Below are 22037 nucleotides of genomic sequence, written 5' to 3'. Positions count from 1 at the left end.
AGGACGGCACGGACACTCGGCGCCCTCCACAACTCAGTGGATCTTACTATGACCACCCTACTAGCCTAACCAGACACAGCTTCTCTCAGATTGTTTGCCTTCCTTTTCAAATACACCTGAGAGTGCTTTGGTTTTATGTATGACTTATGCTTTGTACACTGATTTCCTATCAGTGTGTTTCTGCACCTTTGGTAGTAGGGTACTTTAACCATTACAGCACTTACTTTAAACTTGGCTTTTCTGCCAACCAACAATTTTCCCATAGTTTACTATGTTGCTTTCATTTGAGGTGGGATAACTGTTACTACTACTACCCAACGTTCTATTGGAAATCTGACTTAGTAGTTGCATTGCCCTTGTGCCCCCTTGCAAGGCAAGCCCACATGCGCCCCCTTACATGGGGCAAGGTGTTCTACCCCTGCTCCACCATGCATAGTCTCCTTCGGTCAGGGTAACTCAATGCAGCAGTTTGCGTTGCGGTGCGTTACTCCAGGTTTATCAAGCCACATAGGGCCACGCAAGGCAGCCTTGCATGGCTTGATAAATCTGACTTAGTTGTTGCGTCACCCTTGGATGGCACGGGGTGACGCAACTCATGGATTGATCTGCCCCCTAGCATGTTGTAAATTGAAGGAAGTGCTGAATAAATGCAGGTGCAAAATCTTATATAAATATTGTGGTGGTCTACAAGGCTCACGCACAATAGTATCTACATCAAATGAAGTATTTGAATGGAATGCAGAGAACTTCACCGGGAGGACAAGGGGTATGCCAAGAGCTGTTTTTCAAACTACTTAATGGAGGTGAACCTTTGAATCAACTAAAAAGGTGTTAGTGTGTTATAAACATAAGCTTATGAAGTACACATTTTTAGAATGGGTCTGATTCTTGTCAATGAAACCACAAAGATAAAAACTTCAATTCTGACAAATGCCCAAGATGTTGTGAGCTTGTACTCCAGTGTATGGAGACAGTATGGGAGTGTCTTCAGGTTCTGTTATAGTCTCAAGTGGTCATAATTCAATACATTGATAGAGAATTGATTTATTCAAAGCAGTTTTCTCTGAATTACCCACACCATCAGAACATGTGAAAATGAGCATCGGTAAAGACTTTCTAACAATGCAAGAGTCATGAGGCTGAAGATGACAGAGCAAACTGTGTTCAAAGTGGGTCTGAAAAAAATCTGAACTAATGTGTGAAGAAGGAGAGTTAGAAAGGGGTTCTCAACACAACATTAATGACCCATGGATCAATAAAGCCAATAATTCACAAACAGTGAATAACATACTACATGTTGTATGTATGTATCCATCTAATGAAGTCGTATGCTGCCAGTCACACAGAATTGTTCACAAATAACTGAAAAACAAAATACAATATGCTCTCAACAACCCTGCATACATAATTATTCCCAGAGATGGAACTCTGGTTTTGGATAAATTCAAATTGCTTCCTAAAAACATGTTTGTTAAGCAAAATGATATACTAAACGTTTCGTAATGTTATCTTGTAATGATAATCTCTTTTTATGTTATGGATGTTTTCTGCAAGTGGCATTACCTGCACGAGGTCGGTTGTCCCTTTAGTACATGGAGAATTACGCCCAGTTTTTGTTTACTGCTTATCCACAGGGCTTAGCAACCTGTTTGGATAGTTGCAGATTCTCCCCTTGCAATATTACATTGTTGGTAAATATACTGTATTCATTTCTTTAACAGATGAAATGTCGGGGTAAGTTCTTCTTTTGTGTTTGAACACTGGATTTTTTCAGTATGCTAGTGAGGGAAGAAGACAAGCCAGGGATTATAACAAACATTACCAATGTAGTCAACCTGTATCCTCCTGTTTGTTGTCTCTGACCGGTCTGTTTGTATTCTTAGTAGGGGTGTGTGTCAAAATTAAAGGGATTTGATTACTGCACACTTGGGTTTCATCACAGATTTAAAAGCCCTTCAACCGTTGTTCTTTCAATAGTTAATTTGTTGTGGACAGGAGGGTCAATTCTAAGTGGGCTCTAACAGTTAGATACCCTTGTTGCTCAGTCTGTACTTCTTCAGAGGGAGGTAGAAACCATGTTCAGATTAGTTTTCCGAGTAATCGATTGGACCGCATACACAACAGTCCACTTCATTTCCAGCCATCTGCAATTCTGTTGTTCAGAGTGAAGAAAGTAGATTCCTTAAGGGCTCTACCATTAGATGCTGGTTTCTCTTTCCCTGTTAAGCTGTTCCATGGTTAATCAAGGAGGATGAGCAAGTAAAGACCAAAGAGGGCCCAATTCTGGGAGGTTCGCACTTTTCTCTACATACCGATGCGCCTGGGTGCAGTCACAGGGACCTTTCTAATTGGAAACTCTAGAGCCTCATGAATCTCACAAATACACATTTCCCTTTCCATGTAAGAAAATCTAAGTCATGGAAAAAACTGTTGGAAGGTGTATATTGATTCACAATGGCTAAGGCCTATAAGAGTTTCAGTGGCAGAACACTGCCACATTGCTGAAAGCAAATGGAAAACCTGTCTTACCTGGATTTGCCAGAGAATCAGGGAGCTCAAGACACCTATTTGTACTGACAGGACCTGGTGTTCAACTGCAAGCTTGAGTCTCCATGTTCGATGTAGGGTGAGCATCTTTAAGAAAGAAAGCCATGATTGCCTTAATAGGTGTCACTATTCCAGGACAGCGGTCCTAGTACATGGCAGTAACCTGAGGTCATGAAGTAGCGACATTTGCAGCCTATCATAGTTTCACAGAAAATGCTTTACATATGAAAAGTCCCACTAAGGTGAGGGTACTCACAAAGATTAATATGCCTCATAAATTTCTCCCTGTTCCAAAAGGAGTTCTGGGATTGAGGGGAATGAGAGAGTCTGTTCTTCTAACATTGGCGTATCACCGAAGGTTTATGGAGGAACCCAGGGGTATATTATCATGCACGGCGTTAAAATGATCGCCCCTTTAGCGGAAGAAAACTGCCCCTAAAGCGGCGATAATGGGCTTGATAATATGCCACAGAGAATTCCAATAGAAGCCCATGTTGACACCAGAACATGGGCTTCTATGGGAATTCTCAAGGGCATATTATCAAGACCATTATCGCCGCTTTAGCGGCAGTTTTCTGCCGCTAAAGCGGCGATAATTTTAACGCCGTTTCTTGATAATATGCCCCCTAGTTGTGCACACTGGGTATGATTCTCAAATAAAACGTATGCAATCTACAACCACAAGTTTCCAACCTCACGTTGGTCTGGCTTTTTGGATTTCACAAACATTTTTCAGGTTTCTCCTGAAAACCTGAGAAACTCCCCTCTATCAAAACATACTGGAAAGATTTTGAGATCTTAATTTTCTCATGACAAAATGCACAAGCTTCTTTGTTTCTAATAAAAACAAAATCGGCAGATTTTGCAAAGTTCTCTTTTTCTCTCCCCAAGGAAATATTTTTCCACATGGATAAAGTTGTTCCCCTGCTCCATCATCAGTTTTGTGGCTGTGCCTTTTCCTTTCCCACCCTTGAAACTGATTTGCTCCTGCACATGACAAGCGTAAATCGTTGGCCTGTCCCCGGGTGGGAAGTGGTGATAGATGAGTTTGTCAATACCCATATGCGTGCAAGTTTGTGAGTGTTTACAAACTCGCCCCCACCTGCACTGCCCATTCCCTGCCCATTCGCCGAGACATCTTATGAGTAAATCGATTCACTGGCAGGAAGACACGTTTTCTGAATTAGAAAAGAGCTCATGCATTTAGCAATAAGGCCATGAGTATGCGTAAGTCTGAGTTACGAGTGTGTAAATGTGACTGTCCTCCAATCTCCTGAGGACTTCAGATGCCAAGTCTGAATGAGCATTGCTACAGCTTGGGAAACCTCACCATCTTTCATCCAAAAAGTCGTGATATGAAACAAAAACATTCATCCAGATCTAGACAGTTTTCTAGCTGTCTGTTGCGCCCCATTCATTGCTGCATTCGTTTCCATTTGTCATCACTGAAATACCCTACATATAATTATCTTATACATCTGTATTTCTTTAGAGAGAGTAAAATTAATGTATGCTTTAAATAGTGCATTTCATGGGGAATGATCTTAGCTTTATTGGGGCAGATTTACAAGCCCCTTGCGAGACATTTACGCCGCCGTTGCGTCACTTCTGTGACGCAGCGGCGGCGTAAACCATGCACCATGTTGCGCTTTATTTACAACGTGACGCATCTAGGGAGATGCGTCACGTTGTAAAGGCCTGCGCTACATTAAACCTGCGTCAGGTTTAATGTATGCAGGGTGGGCGTTCCGTCGGAAAAAGCCTCGGGAAAGTGACGCAGTGAAATCTACAAGATTTCACTGAGTCACTTTTCTGACGCTGCTGCGTCAAAACCCTGCACCTGCTTGAAGCAGGCGTAAGGCACGACGCAGCATGTTAGGTATGGGCAGCCCCTGAGCATTGCTGGAGTTGCGTCATGCTTGCGACACGACTCCAGCAATGCGCCACCCTTACGCCATCAGAAGCGTCACGCATCTGTTTATCCTTGCTCCACGATGCGCTGCATTGTAAATGTGGCGCATCTGTGGTGGCGCAAGGGTAAACTTGCGTGACGCATCTTTCCTGGCGCATCCCTGCTGATTTGCAGGGATGCGCCAGGAAATATAAATCTTCCAAATTGTACTTTAATTATTATTGAATATGCATGCATGGACTTATTAACGTAATCGTGTTGTAAAACTGCGCCTTCTAATCTCTTCTGAATCAATGTTGTGCACTTGGTCTGCTATCTAAGAGAGCGACGTTAGCAAGCCTCTTTGTATAATACCTGCAAGAGCCTCAGTGTGATTGGTGATAAGCATACCTACAATCTCTGCCTACGTCTGGGCTCCCTCTGGCCTAATTGTGACATAAATAAATAACCACAACAGTCAAAAGAGAAATCAAAGTTTCATTTTCAATCCTTTGCCCGGCAACATGAGGGTACACATTTAAAATAAGGATGTTCCTGTATTTTGTAGTATGTTGCATTATTGAAGTTAAAGAGTATCTTTTGAAGAATCAAAAATATCTCGTTGTAATGTTAATATTTTAAAAATATTTTTGAAGTGAGTAACGATGAGCCAGGTAGATTAAAATGTAAGTAAACATGTATGCTAGGATTGCTTTCACGGTACGCCTCTTGACACTTACTAGGAAAGAAATGTGTGATGATGTCACTAAAAATAAAAGCATGGCCAGGCATTCCTCTGCGGCCATATTATGCGACTATATTGTTATGAAGAAATTACTCATCTTGGCGGAAATATAATATATGCAGACATTTCTGACACTGATTGTGAACAAATTATAATCTTTGTGCAGAAAATTTACTAACACTTTGCACCAGGTCATGATTTTGGATGACTTTTTACACAAAGCCCATTCAACTACAACCTGTCAACAGGGCTTTACGCTAAAATAAATAATGTCTCTTTAAGGCTGGCATTAACTTGGGGAAATGTTTTTATTTCTCAAAACTTTTCAAACTTTAAAGGTCTGCTGCACTGTACAGCACAGGTATAACGGTTTTTAACGGTTTCTTAGCATTGTAATTAGTACTGAAAGGGTACCCTTCTAGTACAAAATATATGTTAGACATCACACAAACACCTTTGCACTTAGGTGGAGATGGCAGCAGCAGCACCATGGGGCAGATTTATGAGGTTTTGCCGTAGGGAAGCGCAGCAGGCCTTCCTGCTGTGCTTCCCTACGGCAAATGGAAAGGGCAGGGATGCGCCGTATCTATAAAATGCGGCGCATTCCTGTCCTTTTCCCCAATGCAGGCACCTCTGCACCATGGTGCAAGGGTGCCTGCGTTGCGGAGATGAATATTTTTGTAAAGGAAGGGAAACCTTTCTTTACAAAAATAATCACAAGAGGTTTTTCCTCTTTGTATGGGTGCTGCAGAATACAGCACACATAGAAAAAGGAAAAATGAGGAGAAATAAAGATATTTCTCCCCGTTCAATCAATCAATCAATCAATCAAGCATTTATATAGCGCACTACTCACCCAGAGGGTCTCAAGGTGCTGGGGGAGGGGGGTCCGCTACTGCTCAAACAGCCAGGTCTTGAGCTGCTTCCTGAAGGCGAGGTGGTCCTGGGTCAGGCGGAGGTGGGTCGGGAAGGAGTTCCATGTCTTGGCGGCGAGGTAGGAGAAGGACCGTCCCCCTGTGGTGGCTCTTCGGATGCGGGGGACGGCGGCAAGGGCGTGGCCGGTCGATCGAAGCTGGCGTTTGGGAGCGTAGAAGTTGAGGCGGCTGTTGAGGTATCCTGGGCCTTGGTTGTGTAGGGCTTTGTGTGCGTGGGTGAGGAGTAGGAAGGTGATTCTCTTGTTGACCGGGAGCCAGTGCAGGTCTCTCAGGTGTCCGGAGATGTGGTCGCGACGGGGGATGTCCAGGATGAGTCGTGCTGAGGCGTTCTGGATCCGCTGGAGTCTCTTCTGGAGTTTGGCGGTGGTTCCGGCGTAGAGGGAGTTGCCGTAGTCTAGACGGCTGGTGACGAGGGCCTGGGTGACCGTCTTCCTGGTCTCGGTGGGGATCCACCGGAAGATCTTACGTAGGATGCGCAGGATGTTGAAGCACGACGAGGAGACGGCGTTGACTTGTCTGGTCATGGAGAGGGAGGAGTCCAGGATGAAGCCCAGGTTGCATGCGTGGTCTGTTGGTTTGGGTGCGCTGCCTAGGGCAGGGGGCCACCAGGAGTCGTCCCAGGCGGAGGGTGAGGATCCCAGGATGAGGACTTCCGTCTTGTCCGAGTTCAGTTTCAGGCGGCTGTTCTTCATCCATTCGGCTACCTCTTTCATCCCTTCGTGAAGGTTGGCTCTGGCGGTGGCGGGGTCGTTGGTGAGGGAGAGAATCAGCTGGGTGTCGTCGGCGTAGGAGATGATGTTGTGGTTGTGCTGGCGTGCGATGTCTGCGAGAGGGCTCATGTAGACGTTGAAGAGGGTTGGACTGAGCGAAGAGCCTTGAGGAACGCCGCAGATGACTTCGGTGGCTTCAGATCTGAACGGGGGAGGCGGACTCTCTGTGTCCTTCCTGCGAGGAAGGAGGTGTTCCAATCCAATGCTTTTTCCTGGATTCCGACGTTGCTGAGACGCTGCACTAGTGTACGGTGGCAGACAGTGTCGAAGGCCGCGGAGAGGTCTAGGAGGATGAAGGCTGCTGTTTCTCCGTTGTCAAGCAGTGTTCGGATGTCATCGGTGGCTGCGATCAGGGCGGTCTCGGTGCTGTGGTTGGCCCGGAAGCCAGACTGCGAGAGGTCGAGGGAACCGTTCGTCTCGAGGAAGGCGGCCAGCTGCTTGTTGACGGTCTTCTCGATGACTTTTGCAGGAAACGGGAGCAGCGAGATGGGGCGGTAGTTCTTGAGGTCGGTGGGGTCGGCTGATGGCTTCTTTAGTAAAGCTGTGAGTTCGGCGTGCTTCCAGCTCTCCGGGAAGGTGGCGGTGTCGAAGGAGGAGTTGATGATATCCCGCAGGTGGGGTGCGATGACAGCGTCGGCTTTGTTGAAGACGTGGTGAGGGCAGGGGTCGGTAGGAGATCCGGAGTGGATGGAGTTCATCGTGCGGGCGGTGTCTTCGGTGCTGATCGGGGTCCAGGCGCGGAGGGTGGTGGTGGGGGGCGGTGGTTCGGTGGTGGCATGCATCGGTTGTGTGCTGAAGCTGTTGTGTATGTCAGCGATCTTGTTGTGGAAGTAGGAGGCGAGGGAGTTGCAGAGGTCTTGCGAAGGGGTGATGTCGTTGTTTCCGGCGTTTGGGTTGGAAAGCTCCTTGACGATGGTGAAGAGTTCCTTGCTGTTGTGTGCGTTGTTGTCCAGTCGTTCCTTGAATGCGGTTTTCTTGGTGGCGTGGATGAGTTGGTGGTGTTTTCGGGTGGCGAGCTTGAGGGTGGTCATGTTGTCTGGTGTCGGGTCTCTGCGCCATGTTCTCTCGAGGGCTCGGCAGTTCTTCTTGGAGCTCTTGAGTTCGTCGGTGAACAATGGGGCTTTCTTGCTCGCGGGTCTGCTAGGCGGGGTCTGCAGAGGGGCGAGGTCGTCTGCGCAGTTGCTGATCCACTTCGCGAGGTTGGTGGCCGCCTGGCTTGGGTTCGTTGCGCTGGTGGGAGGGTTCATGCTCAGGGAGATTGCGAGCTGGTCGGCTGTGATCTTGTTCCAGCTTCTGCGTGCAACCTGTTGCTGGTGGTGGTGGATCGTGGTCCTTCTGAAGCTGAAGTGGACGCAGCTGTGGTCCGTCCAGTGGAGTCAGGTGGCGTGGCTGAAGGCGATGTCCTTGCTGGATGAGAAGACGGGGTCGAGTGTGTGTCCGGCGTAGTGGGTGGGGGTGGTGACTAGCTGTTTGAGTCCCAGGTTTGCAAGGTTGTCCAGCAGGGTGGTGGTGTTGCGGTCGTTGTTGTTCTCCAGGTGGAAGTTGAGGTCCCCGAGGAGGATGTAGTCAGCGGAGGGGAGGGCGTGCGGGCTGATGAAGTCAGCGATGTCTTCGCAGAATTGTGTACGTGGTCCCGGGGGTCTGTAGACGAGGGTGCCTCTGAGGGTGGTCTTGGGGTTGATGTGGACCTGGAAGTGCAGGTGCTCGGCGGGTGCGAGGGTGTCATCGGTGTAGGTCGTGATGTGGATGGTGTTCCTGTGGATGATGGCGATGCCTCCTCCGGTCTGGTTGATGCGGTCCCTTCGGATGATCTTGTAGCCGTCTGGGATGGCTATGGCGATGTCGGGCGCTGAAGATGCGTTCATCCAGGTTTCCGTGAAGAAGGCGACGTCTGGTGAGGTTGTGTCGAGCAGGTTCCAGAGCTCGATGGCGTGTCTGTGGATGGAGCGGGTGCTGAGCAGGATGCATTTCAGGTGGCTGCTGCTGTTGCTCGTCTTGGTCGGTGCTGGAGCGGTGCAGGTCTGGAAGCAGGTAAATTTGCAGGAGAGGCAGCAGAAGGGTCCGTGGGTGCGTCTCAGGGTGGCTCGTGGCATCCCGGGATTCGGCCGGCGTTGAGTGCGTTGAGGGTGGCGGCGTCGTACGTCCGGCGGGTGGGCTGGGATCTGCGGGGGCCAGGGGTCCTGGCGCTGGGCGCGGTCCAGGCGCGGACGGGCGCAGACGGGCTTACCTTTGGCGCACCTTTGGCGCTCAATCGGTGCTCCCGCTGCACGCGTCCGCTGCGCGGTCGCTCTGGGGGCATCATAAGAAGGGAGCCGGGAGGGAGGGTCTGCTGGGTGGCGGGAGCGTGGGAACCAATCGGCTGGCGGGGGGGCGGGGCCGAAGGGAGGCAGCGGCAGGAAATCGAGTGCGGGCGTCGGGCGGCTCTACGGCGGCTGGGGCGCTTGCAGGAAGCGAGCAGCGCTGGTGAGGATAGCAGGTGGGTCAGCTGGTAGGCAGGAGACACCAGGAGCGTGGGGGCGACCAGGCCGAGGCAGGCGCTGTGGTCGCTACTCAAGTGGAGGCAGGGTCCCCTTAAGAAGGGAGCCGGGAGGGAGGGTCTGCTGGGTGGCGGGAGCGTGGGAACCAATCGGCTGGCGGGGGGGCGGGGCCGCAGGGAGGCAGCGGCGGGAAACCGAGTGCGGGCATCGGGCGGCTCTACGGCGGCTGGGGCGCTTGCAGGAAGCGAGCGGCGCTGGTGAGGATAGCAGGTGGGTCAGCTGGTAGGCAGGAGACACCAGGAGCGTGGGGGCGACCAGGCCGAGGCAGGCGCTGTGGTCGCTACTCAAGTGGAGGCAGGGTCCCCTAAGAAGGGAGCCGGGAGGGAGGGTCTGCTGGGTGGCGGGAGCGTGGGAACCAATCGGCTGGCGGGGGGCGGGGCCGCAGGGAGGCAGCGGCGGGAAATCGAGTGCGGGCGTCGGGCGGCTCTACGGCGGCTGTGGCGCTTGCAGGAAGCGAGCGGCGCTGGTGAGGAGAGCAGGTGGGTCAGCTGGTAGGCAGGAGACACCAGGAGCGTGGGGGCGACCAGGCCGAGGCAGGCGCTGTGGTCTCCCTTACGCCTGCCCTGGGGAGGCGTAAGCTTTTGGCGCTGCCTCAGATTTACGATTTCTCGTAAATCTGGGGCAGTGTCAAAAGGCCATGGATGTTGCTGGGAACGCCCCCAGCAACACCCATTGCACGCCCTTTAACGCAGAACACTGCGTTAAAGGGACTGATATTTATGAGGCAGCATTAAGCCAAAAATGTGGCTCAGTGCTGCCTGATAAATATCACGCAGGCTTCTGCACCACGGAACGTCACAAAAAGTGACGTTCCGATGGCGCAACGGGCCTCATAAATCTGCCCCCATATCTTTGTAGATTCTGCTCTGCCCTGCTCTCTCCTCCTTAAGGCTGCCCAGATCTGCCCATGAGAGTGCAAGGTGCCCTGTCTCTACTTATGGCCTTGTGTTCACAGTGAATATGGTCTCTAATTTTACGCCTACAGTATATCAGTAAGCTATGTTTCCCCATTTACAATATGGAGGCATAATACCAAGGAGCATCCTGGTTAATTAACAGCTTGCACCCTGCAAGTGTGGATAAAAAACACTCATTCATGCGTTTTGAATCTCCCTATAAGAGCTACTCAGCATTCCAGGAATAAGAAATTAATATTACCATAAAATTGTCTTTTTACTGAAAAGAAGTAGAAAATTCAGCAAAGCACAGCCATGGATCCTTTATCTGTGCCAAAGCATTTTCACAGCACACAGAGCCACACAGTGCATTGAGTCTGCCCTTTCTTCTTCATAGCCTCACAGCAGAGATCTTATTCAGTTTCGAGGTTTCACTTAGCATGCTATTCCCTGGCTGCAATGAAACCCTTTCTTCTTAAGTCCAACAAACCACTGCAAACAAAAGATTTTTGAACACAGCGTAGGACTGTTCCTGTACGCTTTCATGCTGCACAACCTGGATAACCTCACTGCAGTATTTATATGTTAGCTGTATTTTATGAATGGTAATATGTTGAGACATTGGGAGTTGATTACATTCTTCTATTAGCCCTGCTTGTAACAGATTCTGACAAAAGGGCTTCAAGTCTGAAAACTAATGTAATATAACCCTGCAGCCCACGTCTGTGGGACATACCAGACATTAAAAAAAAACCTGCTCCAGCATGACTGGTCCAAGTTGAAAGTGAGGGTAAATGACATGAGAAGAGGAGGGGGGCTTTATTGGCCAGTATAGTACACTGTGTTGGTGTATAAAGCTATTCGAACATTCTGCTCCATGGGGATGGAATATTCAAATAAGAGAAGCTGCCTTCTGGGTGACACAGTGGGTTAACCCTCCTACACCATGCTTTCTGCAATTCCTCGCTCCTTTCTAAGCACCTGCTGTCCATGTTTGACAGGTATTGTCATATGCTTGGCCAGAATACTAATTATTGCCTAAAGTATGTGTTGTGATTTAATGCTGTTGTGCTTTTTAGTACTATTAGACCTGGCATATTTTGGTTTGTTTCCCCTGTCTTTCTGCTTTTGACCTCCTGGCTTTGACTCTGTTTTTGCTGGTTTAGTGTCTCTGCACACTTTCTCACTATGGTCCAGTGTTGGATAGCAAGTGCTCCTATTGTAAATTGGATTATGGATTGGTGTTCCATTATTGGCATATATGATTTACTGGTAGGTCCCTAATAAAGTGCACTGACAGTGCCAGGGCCTGTAAATCAAATGCTCCAAGGGGGCCTGCAGCACTGATTGTGCCACCCACTTAGAGCAGCAATTCAAAGTGTTCTCAGACTACCACTACTGTGTCTGCTCACAGTTTTAACTGCCATGTCGACTTGGCAAGTGTACCCACTTGCCAAGCCCTAACCTTCCCATTTATTACATGTGAGTCACTCCTCAGGTAGGCCCACGGTACCTCTATGGGCAGGGTACGGTGTATTTGAGAGGTATGACATGTACTGGTGGGTGTGACATGTCCTGATAGTGAAATACAGTATATTTTGTTTTTCACTGTTGAAAGGCTAACTGTCCCGTAGGATAGAATGGGGAATACTTGGTAACATTTTGCAAGTATATCTTCCCATTGGGACTAGACAGAGGAATGGAGTTTAGTATGCCTGAACTCAGAATGTAGAAATGCATCTTTTCGTAAGGATGATTTTTATGTTCTGTAGGAAATGGGACCCCCGGCCGGCCAGGGCTAGCGCCACAGCCAGTCAGAGACCACCACTCCTATGAAAGGTCGACCCCTGCTCGCCCTCTAGGTAACGCGGCGCGGGCAGCCAGGCCTATCTCGGAGGACATGTGAAGCATTTGCGCACGCACCCACCAACAACAACCTCCCGGGCCTCCCACAAAAGGAACTCCACACCAAGTATATATATGAAAAATAGACTCTGTATTAAGCAGGACACATAGGAACACACATCGTACAAGGTGCCAGGGGCACGGGTAGGGGCTTCGGGGAAGAAGGTACAGCACAGGGCCAAGGGACCACGGCCAGGAATCGTACAGGGGACATCTGGTATTCAGGGGGGGGAAATAGGACAAGGTACACAACAACAGGAGCACCCGTAGAGGTGCAACACAGAATACGTGTAGGGATCACATTAGACTTGGTCCATAGCAATCCACAGGCCAGCGGGCCTTTCTGGGGCAAGGTGCCCAAGAGTCTCGATGTTCATGGCAGGGAGCCCGGGGCAAAGCTAAACGTAGCAGTGGCCCACTAAGTGCTGGGCCACTGAGGGACCTCGTGGGAGCCTTACCGGCCCTGGGGAAAAGGGTGCCAACGGGTGGAGCCACTCGGGCTCTGGGGGCAATGATACGGTGGAGCCTCCATTGGGGGGGGGCACGTGGAGTCCCTCTCGGGGGACTGGGCTTCGTGGGAGGCCTCCCGGGCCTTGGGCACAACCGGAGATTCACTCGAGGGGGGGGGGGCGGACACCGACAACGTGTCCCGACGCCCCTCCTCCCTGTGGCTCGCAGCAGCACTCACCGGTTTTGGTGCGCCGGTCTCCTTCACTGCGCCAGCCTTCTCCTTGTGCTCCAGGGCTCTCTCTCTCTCGGGAGCCCCGGGGAAGGTCAGCAACTTCACGGCCAATCATACGCCAGGCACATATTCCACAAATATGCCAACTTCCAAAAGGGGGACTTCTACACTAGACACACTCATACCTCATATACCGTTGCGCAGCGTTCAACCTCACGAGTTCATACATACCAGACTTGACCCTGCACACCCTACGCACCGGGAACTACCGAGGACTCATCCATCCCCCATGTATTCCTATGGCAGGGTAGGTCGCTCTCTCCTCACACTCAGAGGGGGAATCACCATCCCCAGGTTGCATATACCATAAAATCTTCAGGGGCGGACCTGCCAGATGGGCCACGTCCAACACATGCCCCTCCCAGCCCAAAGGCAGGGTAGACCAATCACTACCGTGATGGACTTCCCTGCTTGCCGGGCGATAAAACATGGACGTGGCCCGCGCTACCGAGCCACCCTCCAGTTCAACGCCCACCTGGACCGATAGACACACACACAGGCTAAAGATTAAGAAAAATAACAAAATGAAAAATTAATAAAGGCATAGGCCCAACCAGGCTACCCCACTGGCACGCCTTAGTTGTCCGTGACTAGGACCAGGCCCTGGGCTACCCAGGTACCACTGGTCCCTGCTAATCCGGAGTGGGGGGTGGTAACCCCGGGCCCACAATATCCCTTCTCCACTCCCTTTCTCATGGTAGCCACGCCTACCACTGTTCCTTCCACCTAGGGTCCGCACCCTCAGGCTTGCCAGAGGTCACGGGCAAGAATGCCCCACCCTACCTCTACTTCTGAGGTTCCGTGTTCTCCCAGGAGGAACACCCTCAGAACACACCTTCCTATCAGTTTCGGGACTTCCTTCCTCCACTGGTCCTCCACCTGGGAACTAAGCGTTCAGCTCTCCCCAAGGCAAGCCGCGGCAGCGCCAGCTGGTCTTCCTTGTCCGGGATACAACTTAACATAAATTCAATAAAACGAGCCGCGGCAGCGCCAGCAGGTCTCAAGGTTCAGCTCTCCCCAAGGCAAGCCGCGGCAGCGCCAGCAGGTCTTCCTTGTCCGGGATACAACTACCATAACTTTAACAAAACGAGCCGCGGCAGCGCCAGCAGGTCTCAAGGTTCAGCTCTCCCCAAGGCAAGCCGCGGCAGCGCCAGCAGGTCTTCCTTGTCCGGGATACAACTACCATAACTTTAACAAAACGAGCCGCGGCAGCGCCAGCAGGTCTCAAGGTTCAGCTCTCCCCAAGGCAAGCCGCGGCAGCGCCAGCAGGTCTTCCTTGTCCGGGATACAACTTAACAGAAATTCAGCCAGGGCGACACCTGACGCCTAAACCACATTCAGGGACACCTGACGCATCAGACACATTCAGCGGTGCACGGAACACATGATGCCTCCAACACATTCAGCGGGGTAAGGAAGGACAGGATTAACGTTGACTCAGCAAGCTCCCCATCCCGGAGAACTTATACTCCATTACTCAGCATACCTCAACATTCATGCACATACCGTCCCCTAGTCTGGTAGGACAGTTTTTCCACCGCCCCCGATTCCTCAACCTGACCCTCGGGGCACGGGTACCATTACTCTAGGGCAGGGACACGGACCATACATATTTGACCACAATTTTGCAACCACCACTGGATCCCACCCTTCTGGTGAATCCAGAGAACCATATTACACCAGGGAGATGATTTACCCTCCCAAGCTAGGGACACCTAACTCGAACACATCTTTCACAGAACGGACATTTACGTAACTCTTAAAACAATAATCTCCTTTCTTTGCGACCAGGTACAATACAGCGTTTTGCAGGGAGGCCAGTTATCGTTGGGGTACTGCGCAAACACAAGTCCGGATCCCACCGCTTGCCACCAGTGTAGGAAATGGGACCCCCGGCCGGCCAGGGCTTGCGCCACAGCCAGTCAGAGACCACCACTCCTATGAAAGGTCGACCCCTGCTCGCCCTCTAGGTAACGCGGCGCGGGCAGCCAGGCCTATCTCGGAGGACATGTGAAGCATTTGCGCACGCACCCACCAACAACAACCTCCCGGGCCTCCCACAAAAGGAACTCCACACCAAGTATATATATGAAAAATAGACTCTGTATTAAGCAGGACACATAGGAACACACATCGTACAAGGTGCCAGGGGCACGGGTAGGGGCTTCGGGGAAGAAGGTACAGCACAGGGCCAAGGGACCACGGCCAGGAATCGTACAGGGGACATCTGGTATTCAGGGGGGGGGAAATAGGACAAGGTACACAACAACAGGAGCACCCGTAGAGGTGCAACACAGAATACGTGTAGGGATCACATTAGACTTGGTCCATAGCAATCCACAGGCCAGCGGGCCTTTCTGGGGCAAGGTGCCCAAGAGTCTCGATGTTCATGGCAGGGAGCCCGGGGCAAAGCTAAACGTAGCAGTGGCCCATTAAGTGCTGGGCCACTGAGGGACCTCGTGGGAGCCTTACCGGCCCTGGGGAAAAGGGTGCCAACGGGTGGAGCCACTCGGGCTCTGGGGGCAATGATACGGTGGAGCCTCCATTGGGGGGGGGCAAGTGGAGTCCCTCTCGGGGGACTGGGCTTCGTGGGAGACCTCCCGGGCCTCGGGCACAACCGGAGATTCACTCGAGGGGGGGGGCGGACACCGACAACGTGTCCCGAAGCCCCTCCTCCCTGTGGCTCGCAGCAGCACTCACCGGTTTTGGTGCGCCGGTCTCCTTCGCTGCGCCAGCCTTCTCCTTGTGCTCCAGGGCTCTCTCTCTCTCGGGAGCCCCGGGGAAGGTCAGCAACTTCACGGGGGTATCGTAGGAGCGCGGGGTGAGCTCCCGCCGCTCCTGCTTCGTCGTTCTTCTTCGGCCGGCCTCTCCTCTATCTCCCGGGCCGGCAGCCAATCACGGCGCGGCCTGGGGAATGACGCTAGTGGGGAATCCCGGGCTGGCAGCCAATACCAGCGCGGCCCGGGGATGACGTCACTAGGGTCCCGGGCGGCGGCGGTGAACTCGGGGGGGAACCGACGAGGAGTGGGCTCCCTCGTAAGGCACACGGGCAGGGAATAGAGCGAGGTAGGCACTCGCTGGGGGCATCGAACCCCGGTAGCACGGGGCCGACGCCGGGTGAGCACCGGCTCGTTGAATGTAGCGCTACCAGCGCTGGTGCAGGAGTGAAGGACCCCAAAGCGGCAGGGGGCAGGGAGCAGCGCTTCCAGGCACTGGGCAGAAGGGACAGCGCTCCCCCAGCACTAGATGCAGGCTACCAAAGTCCGTCGGTTGTCCAGGACCTCAGGGGAGCCCAACAGCGCCAAAGAGGGGAAGGGGCCATCCTCAGTCCAGGAGTAGGGCAGGGCCCAGGGAGGCACGCCACCCCTGAGCCCCAGCAGCAGCAGCTCCGGGTAGATTCAAGTTGGAGAACAAGAACAAGTCCAGAGTGTCACAGCACCCTTTTTATACACACATTCTTGGTCTGAAGGGGCAGGCAGGGGGAGAACCAGCTGGAACTGGTTATGGGGGATTCTTTACACTGGCCAGGCTAGGGACATCAGCCGCACCCCAGGGGGTGGAGCCAGCAGTGTCTGGGGAAAACCCAGCCTCATTCATGACACTCAAACCAGACGGTCAATCCACACGCAGACCCAGGCTCACTCCTCCCCTCACATCAGTATGCTAAACACTCCATTCACCACCGGGCAGGCCCTCCCAGATCCTGGGAGCCAGGCTCACCAGCCAGCCCCGGCCAATCATACGCCAGACACATATTCCACAAATATGCCAACTTCCAAAAGGGGGACTTCTACACTAGACACACTCATACCTCATATACCGTTGCGCAGCGTTCAACCTCACGAGTTCATACATACCAGACTTGACCCTGCACACCCTACGCACCGGGAACTACCGAGGACTCATCCATCCCCCATGTATTCCTATGGCAGGGTAGGTCGCTCTCTCCTCACACTCACTCAGAGGGGGAATCACCATCCCCAGGTTGCATATACCATAAAAACTTCAGGGGCGGACCTGCCAGATGGGCCACGTCCAACATGTTCTGTGTCTGAAAATAACACTTTTAGAAAGTAGGTATTTTCTTGCTTAGCCATCCTGTGTGCCTTTGCCCATCCCTTTAATGTTTGCTCACATGACAGATCTTATCAAGAGTTTGAATTTATAGTTGAGTTATAGTTTTGGAAAGTTTCATACAGTAAAAGACCTAACATTCCTAAAGATTCAAAAATGTAATTTCTTATTGCCAGACCAAGTTAATTCTAACTATTGAGTCACAAAAAATTATGCTGCACTTCAAACTATATTCCACAAAAATCAATGTTTACTAAGCATTAGAGTTGAAATGCAAAACCTAAAATGATGGAAATGTACTAGTGGTGGTACAGCTGTATCAATACCCAATGAAGTGCTGAATACCTCAGAAAGGCCACTAATTGATGGCATCACTGAAATAACTCAACACCCCTACAGCCAGAATCTACTTAATATTATTTAGAAGCCCCTGGGGCAGTATTAAAACTGTTAAGCTATGTTCTCTTATAAGAACAATTGGTCACTGCATTTGCTGCTGAGTTTTTATAAAACTTGCCCTTTCCTTTGGTTAGCTTGATGGGTGGCTACCAGAACAAAGGTCCAGTAATTCAAATGCAGATTACCAATTATGGCCTTTGCTTTATTAACCCTGTCCCATTATTCTGAAGCTGAGGTGATCTAATTAATGAAAATAAGATACTGCGATGATGGGGTTGATGTGGTTATCCATGGCAACTAGGGTGTGAAATGTGACTCTTAATATTTCAACATTTTCACTCATTTTGATTTTGTTGTCACCAACTTTAAATAGGATGTACTGCATTCTACTATTCTTTAGCTTAGCATCGGTCCCTATCGGGGGATTCAAATTTTCAATGTATTTGCACACAGACAATCCTTAGCAGGGTCATCTTCAGATGAATATAAAACTAGAGGGATATCGGATTCTTACAAACAAAAGGTACTTCTGAAATAAAACCTTAAAGAAACCTGAAAACAATTTATGACAATTAGATAATGTGTTGGAAACAATAATAAATCAATGATTGCATACAAGGACCCTTGTTGAATACTACATATTATGAAACACATCTAGAGGTATGAGATTCCTCTGAAACCCACTTTTTACAAATCTGTAGCAGAAATGTACTTAATTCTCAACACATTTCTATCATATTTCCTATTGTTTACAATCAAAGATTTTGCAAAGTCCCTCTCCATGCTTGATAATAAGAATTCAAGGGCTAAAACTACAAGCATAAAGCACACATCGAGATTGAGACATAGCAAAAATACCTGAAGATATCAATATGAAAATATTAATGAATAACTGAATGGATATCAAAATGAATCTGCAGCCAAAGACTTAAAATTGTAAACAAAAACACTAAAATTAAATGATTGAGTCTACCCATCAGCATAAATGTACATCAAAAATTGAATCGAATAAGAGGAAATAAAAGGAATCATTTATGACTAACAGCCTGATTTATATTTAGGAGGGCGGCCCACCATTCTGCCTAATAAAGGCATTGACAGGAACCGCTGTCAAGTCGGTTCCTGTCAATGCATTTTTACTGTTTACTGCAGGACTGTGTCAGAAGGATGCAACCCTCGAGGAAAAGGTATTTTTTTCAAAAAGAAAATCTGGAAACGGGACATTTATTTTGAAAAGCAAAAAACCCCAACAGCGTTGCAAAGGAGTACCCTCTCCCCGAAAACAGAAATCAGGCCCTTAGTCTACCAAGGCAGAAGCGTGATTGGCATTTAAAAGGCCAAAAGATTTTTTTTTAAAAAGAAAAGAAAAACATTGTCCATTGAATAAGACTGACGTGTCTTTTCAGCAGGCGGATGACCATCAAAACATTCATTGAGTGACAGAAAAGTTAAAGAGTTATTAATATGCCAAACTTAAAATTGGTTGTGAATATTTGGAAATAAAACAAAAATGAAACTTCCATTTCATAAATAGCAACATCCTTTGTTCCCAATTACAGAACAAATGTATTTGAAGCACAAATTAAACTCCAACATGTTGTGAAGAAAATTACAATAGAAATATTTTTGACACAATTCAGTATAATTATCGGAATACCTAGATCTACATCCGCACCACAGATCCATAAGACACTAGCTTGGTTTGAGAGTGCAATAATCTTAGGCCTCAAGCAAAATGGTGCACTAAAGGTAGCATGAAATATAATCACTTTGACATGCTAGTAAAGCTTTAAGAAACTACAGGAAAACCAGGCAATCATCATCAAAATAATTGGAGTGCTTTATAGCACACTTGATGTAAAAATGAGGATTAGCGCTTAAACAAGAGACATACTTGAAAATGTCAATTAGACCCAACACGTGAATACCAAGGCACACTAGATCTTAGTATAAATAAAGTTTTTGAGAAAATGTGGATAAACAGAAAAACGAAACAATATCTCATGAAAGCACATCCACAAGTACCCATTGTATATTTGCTTCTCAAGATTCACAAATGTTATATACACACTCGCTTTGCAGACCAATCATATTGGGGCTATACCTGTGACATCATCTGGTTGGTCAGTACATTTACTAATCCTAAAACAGTACACTGTCGAGGTGCATACATATATTCAAGATAGCGGGAACCTTTCATGGAGACCTAAAGTAATTCATATACATGAAGGAGAGGTACCTCTTCTGTGCACTTTCAGTAGAAAGGCACTATTCACATCAATTACACCCCATGAAGAAATGGAAGCAGTTGACAGTTAATTATGGAGAAACCTATGAGCAGACAAGAGTCCAACGTTTTAAATGTAATTTTTACATTTTCTGTTAAAATATAATTATTACAGTTTGAAAAACAACCGTTACTTACAAATATCAGGGACCTCAATAGGGTCATAGGCATATCCATCATGCACAATTCAAAATTCGAAATATCAGATACACTTGCAAAGCAGAGCTCGAAGAGGCATCATCTACAGATAGATTCGCAAACACTATTTTTTAGTTTGGACATGGCAACAAATTGAACTAGAAAAAAACATGGAATAAAATGAGAAACATGAGGCAATGAAATCCACCCTTGTGATAAGTAACACTTCACAACATTTTTCAGTCTAGAGGTAGAATAATATCATAGCCTGTGGACTACCAGTTGTAGACTAAAGCTCAAGTTATGAAGAATATTTTGCTTTAGAAGAATTCTCATATCAAACTGCTGGCACACAACTTGCTATATTTGCAACTGATTCAATTGATATCTTCACAGAAAGAAAGATTTCAAAATACAGACACACAAATGAAGAACACATTTTGATAGCAGGAGTTTCCACAACTAAGCATAGAGTGTCAACATGAAAAGCAGCAGATATCTCCAATGACAATGTGTTGCCAATTGACAAAAAAGAAAAAAGGAGGCAAATTGGTTTACAATTTTACATTTTGAGAAGATGGGAGACAAAGAAAGAGATCAGTATCAAAATATTGAAAACTGATTGAAATAAATGACGAATTTCCAGTAATATCCAGATATTAATTTCCCTTTGGATTCCAAGTAGTATAAATTTAAATAATGTTCCTATATCAGCTAAAAGAACCACAATAAGAAAGTACAAAAGGTGTAAGAAGGAGAAGTCAAAGGAACCTATCCATACCTACAGTGTTCACAATGGAACAATATTATCAGAGTAGAAAATTGACACCATCTAAGAAATGACCATAAAGGTTGCTCTTGAACAGTACAACACATGCAATATGGATCATTGTACACATTTCAATAAATGCTCATGTGGATAATTGTACATGTAGAAATCAGAATGAACGGCAAAGACACCATTTGGCGCATAAATGTAACACTTAAACTGTCAATGTGAAATCAGCAATAACATCAGATTTTAAAAATGCAACCACTATTTATATCAATTTTTCCAGGTTCTAGAAAATGGTCAGTCATTACCAAGAGACAGGGACAGAGGTGGCCTACCAATATAAAAACGGACTCTTTGAATAAAGTGACTTGAAACAATATTTCTAAAAGGATTGCATTAAAGGATATATTGTTTTGTATGGGTTGTTACGTGGTGAACCAAATACAAGCCAGGTGGGCTACAATAGAAAGACAGGGAATTAAATATATGCATTTACAGCCATTAATAGCAGAGGCAGATGGATCCCATGGAGATGGGAAGCCAGAACATATAGCAAGAATAGCATTTGCAATCGTATAAGGTTCACAGGAAATGTGTGAAACTTAATATCGGAATGTCAACCAAAACCTTCAATTAAACTTTTTCTCTTCTTGCATAATAGAACAATAGTTTATTTTAAAATATGTAAGTTCTTGAAAAAAGAAAATAGTTTGTATATAGATTGAATAAGAGAAAACATGCCTCCTTAAGAAACGCTAAATATTCAAAATGCATTAAACAAAAATATTTTATGTAAATGATAAATGATACCCTGATGAAAGGCCAAAAAGCTAAAATGCATTGTTAGTGCTAACACTTATCATGGAGTATAAAGATCAGATTTAAAAGAATAATCCAGTAAATGCCCTTATTTAAATTCTTGAATCACATCACAAAATGAGTAGATTCGCTCAGCGTGGGGTATATACATGCAACTGGTTGTTCTGGTTGTTGTGACAAGTACCTCCCAGTTACCAGTGTCAATATCTCTCTGTTTCAATATGAGCATCTCATAGTATTCTAAAGAAAAATTTAAATGTTGGGTGCTCCTTTTCAATCTGTATCACAGTGTCATCAATTTCTCTTTATCTCTTTGAAGCCTACCCCTCTCCCAATTTGGGTGACTCCATTTCCATTGTGGGAGTTTCCCAGACTCTAGTAACAGTATCTCTTACTCCCCAGTATCAATAACTTAGCATGCAAATGCTTGTGTCTCCATCTTATAATGTTAATGTATTAGGGTATTGCATTATCAGTGTCAGTATATTCTTGCCCTATTGTAATGGTCACACAATCTACAGTATTTGTATTTCCTAGACCCCATCTTAGTGTCTTCCAGTCTAAAGTGTCAATGCTT

The 22037-nt window shown here is 47.8% G+C and overlaps 1 protein-coding gene across 1 annotated transcript in view; it reads right to left on the bottom strand.

Annotated features, from left to right (window-relative positions):
- Positions 1 to 22037, bottom strand: part of TMEM200C (transmembrane protein 200C) — a 278958-nt gene that overhangs the window by 241691 nt on the left and 15230 nt on the right. The window lies entirely within an intron of this gene.

This window comes from Triturus cristatus, chromosome 5_1, assembly GCF_964204655.1.
Source record: "Triturus cristatus chromosome 5_1, aTriCri1.1, whole genome shotgun sequence".
NCBI lineage: Eukaryota > Metazoa > Chordata > Amphibia > Caudata > Salamandridae > Triturus > Triturus cristatus.
This window is presented reverse-complemented; position numbering and strand designations above follow the sequence as displayed.